Here is a 3,964-nt window from a genome sequence, read left to right as displayed (position 1 = left end):
ACACAGCAACACATTACACTTCTAACACGCACACAGCAACACATTACACAAACACAGCAACACATTACACTTCTAACACACACACACACACACACACACAGCAACACATTACACCACTAACACACACACACAACGAGTTGCTTTCATCATGTCTCGAGGCATCAGAATATGTGTTCAGTTGAATTGTTTTGATATTGTTTGGAAATAAAAGTCATATTTATGTACAGTCAAGGCTCTGTGTTTGTTGAACAGAACAATGCTTTTCAAACCATTTTAATCAGAATCTCAAGAAAAAACAGCTCATTACATCCATACTGACGAGCTCTTCTGAACCCGTCCAACCGTTAATCGTAATCTGAATGAAATCACTCCGAGCTGGAGTCTACAGTGAAAGGATGAAATCATCTGTATGTGCAGGTCAGCAAACCCTGCTGATGCGGACGCTTGACTGGATTCACAGGTGAGACTGTAAACAGAGTATGGGCGTATGAGTGTGTTGTTGGGGTGATGAAGCTGTTGATTGGTCAGCAGTAATCTGAATGCTCCTCCTCCACGTAATTAGCAGGAAACAGACCCACCTACAGGAGAACAGCATACTGTCAGTACTGAATCATTCATGATTCACCAAACCCCAAGACCTTATTATTCAGAAAACTCTTATATTGTCAATGAATAACAAATTCAGTTTGGGTCTGAACCTCTAATAAACCATCATGTGAAATTCAGCACACAAGTTTTAACACATGAATTTTAATTGGTATGATGCAGTGATTTTTTTATGTTTTTCTTTTACAAAATCGGTTCCAGAGGGCAAATTCTGAGATAGAAGATAATTATGGTGCATTTTTTTATGGAAAAGATCTGCTGAACATATTTTGTGGTTCACACAACTCGGCTTATGTTGATTTGATGTGATTTATTTAACAGACAGATAAATGATTTACTTGATTCAATTGAGTATTTGACCGAAATGAATGGAACACAGTGTTTATGATTATTTCTAATATGTTCTCATACAAATGCCTCTCAAAATCTATATATCTATTTTCTTGTTTAATAAGGAAGTAAATAATTTAAAATAATTTTAGTTTTTGGCATTTTAGAAGTTTATATTAAAGGGGTCATATGTGATTTCACGTTTTCCTTTCTCTTTGGAGTGTTACAAGCTGATTGTGCATAGATAAGATCCCTGAAGTCGCAAAGACTAAAGTCTCAGACCCAAAGAGATATTAGTCCACGCCCTCCTAAAACACCTCATTTAAACACGCCCCCACAAATCTACATCACTGTGTGGAAAGACTTGCATAACACCGCCCAAATGTATACGCAAAGAAATAAGGTGTAACTTTTATTCTCGCTGTAGTGTTGTTGTTGTGGAGATGCTGTGTGTTTCCAAATATGGTGAGGGGCGTAACATTTCTGTCACACGCTTGAGGTATTCGGCCAATCACAACGCACTGGATAGCTGGCCAATCAGAGCACAGCGCGCTTTTCAGACCGATGAGCTTTTTATATTAGTACTGAATGGTATCACGGTCGGTACTTTTGACAACACTACATTGCATTACACCAAATAATGTTGTTTTTAGCATCATCATATGACCCCTTTAATAAACTCCTGTAATAAACGAATGCCTCATAATACATAAGTGTCTGGTGCAGATTTGATGGAAAAGGTAAGTCATCCATGAGTGTGAGGAAACGATGACAAGGTGATTTTTGTGTGAACTGTGAGTGTAAAGTGTGAGTGTGTGCCGTACCCTGCCGTACACCTCTCCTTTCCACCAGCCGTTGTGAGCTTTCTTGGAGAGGATTTTGACAGTGTCTCCCTCCCGCAGAGAGAGCTCGGTTCGATCACGTGCAGAGAAATCATAACGCACTTTAGCCGTGCCGTGGTAGCGCTCGCTCACACCTGCACACACACACACACACACACACACACAGGGTTAAGGGGGTGTGTGTGGTGTTGGATCTGTGTTCAGGCATGTGCTGTACCTGCGTGGCGTGTGCTGCTGTGCTGCGGCGCGGCGCTCTGCTCCGGCTGCTTGTACGGCGTCTGCAGTCTGGAGTCCACGTCCTTAAAACACTCTCTCAGCGAGTTCTCCTGATAGTACTGCACCAGCTCCTGCCACACACACACACACACATCACACGTTACACACTCACAGCATTCGTTCGCTCAAATACTCATGCAGAGGGACCGTTTACCCACAAATCAACATCTGTCATCATTTACTTAATCTCATATCACTACAAACCTGCGTGACCCATTCACACCAACAACTATAACGATAACTGTTGAGAAAACGGTAACAGCTGGATGATAACTGTGAGGATAACTATAACAATAACTGTAACAATACCCACAACGAAAACTGTAACAATAACTGTAAAAATACCTACAATGTTAACTGTAACAATAACTGTAAGAACAACTATAGCAATACCTAGCAATAACTGAAACAAGTACCTGCAATGGTAACTGTAATAACTGTAACAATAACTGTAAAAGTACCTGCAATGATAACTGTAACAATACCTGTAACGATAACTGTAACAATAACTGCAACAATAACTATAATAACGGTAACAATAACTGTAAAGTACCTGCAATGATAACTGTAACAATAACTGTAAAAGTACCTGCAATGATAACTGTAACAATAACTCTAATGATAACTGTAACAATAACTGCAACAATAACTATAATAACGGTAACAATAACTGTAAAGTACCTGCAATGATAACTGTAAGAACAAATATAACAATAACTGTAACAATACCTGCAACAATGACTGAAAAGATAACTGTAAAAATACCTACAATGTTAACTGTAACAATAACTGTAATAACAACTATAGCAATACCTAGCAATAACTGAAAAAGTACCTGCAATGATAACTGTAACAATAACTGTAAGAACAAATATAACTGTAACAATACCTGTAATGATAACTGTAACAATAACTGCAACAGTAACTATAATAACTGTAACAATAACTGTAAAGTACCTGCAATGATAACTGTAAGAACAAATATAACAATAACTGTAACAATACCTGCAACAATGACTGAAAAGATAACTGTAACAATAACTAATGATAACTGTAACAATAAGTGTAACAATACCTGCAACGATAACTGTAATAACTGTAACAATAACTATAAAAATGCCTACAATGATAACTGTAACAATAACTGTAAGAACAACTATAACAATAACTGTAACAAGAACTGAAAAGATAACTGTAACAAGAACTGTAACAATACATGCAATGATAACTGTAATAATTGTAACAATAACTGTAAAAGTACCTGCAATGATAACTGTAACAATACCTGCAATGATAACTGTAATAACTGTAACAATAACTGTAAAAGTACCTGAAATGATAACTGTAACAATAACTGTAAGAACAACTATAACAAGAACTGTAACAATACCTGCAACAATAACTGAAAAGATAACTGTAACAATACAGCAACGATAACTGCAATAACTGTAACAATAACTATAACTATGAAGCTTTATTAATTGATCAAACTATAAGAGAAAGGTGAAGTTCACAGCACAACTATAACAATATCAACAGAGGATATCGCTGGAATAACTTTCAGAGTGATTTTTACAGCTAACGAACGATTAAAACATTGACAGCCAATCAGAATCCATACAACATGAGCCTTTAAAATGGCAGACAACAAAACTGAGAGTTATAATAAACAGTGTTATAGTGTGTCTGTGTTGACACTAATGTGGTTATCATTTTTGCTATGAACCGGCTGTTTCTTTCTTGTGTGAAACTTAGAAGAAGATATTTTGAAGAACACTAGGAACTAAACAACACTGGACAAAAAAAAACACAGAACATTTCTCTAAATATCTGCTCTAGAGTGTGTATGAATGAGTGATGCGTGTGTGTTAGTGTGTGTGTGTGTGTGTGTGTGTGTGTGTGTGTGTGTG

The 3,964-nt window shown here is 37.0% G+C and overlaps 1 long non-coding RNA gene across 1 annotated transcript; it reads right to left on the bottom strand.

Moving 5' to 3' along the window:
• Positions 1-233: 233 nt before the first annotated feature.
• Positions 234-2,162, bottom strand: LOC107571801 (uncharacterized). Its single transcript, XR_001607238.1, has 3 exons — positions 1,996-2,162; positions 1,761-1,912; positions 234-578 (listed from the first exon to the last, which is right to left on the bottom strand). It is a non-coding gene; the product is annotated as an uncharacterized lncRNA (long non-coding RNA).
• Positions 2,163-3,964: the final 1,802 nt, after the last annotated feature.

Source organism: Sinocyclocheilus grahami, unplaced genomic scaffold, assembly GCF_001515645.1.
Source record: "Sinocyclocheilus grahami isolate Dianchi unplaced genomic scaffold, SAMN03320097.WGS_v1.1 scaffold1652.1, whole genome shotgun sequence".
NCBI lineage: Eukaryota > Metazoa > Chordata > Actinopteri > Cypriniformes > Cyprinidae > Sinocyclocheilus > Sinocyclocheilus grahami.
The sequence above is the reverse complement of the archived record's forward strand: the minus strand, read 5'-3'. Positions and strand labels throughout refer to the sequence as shown.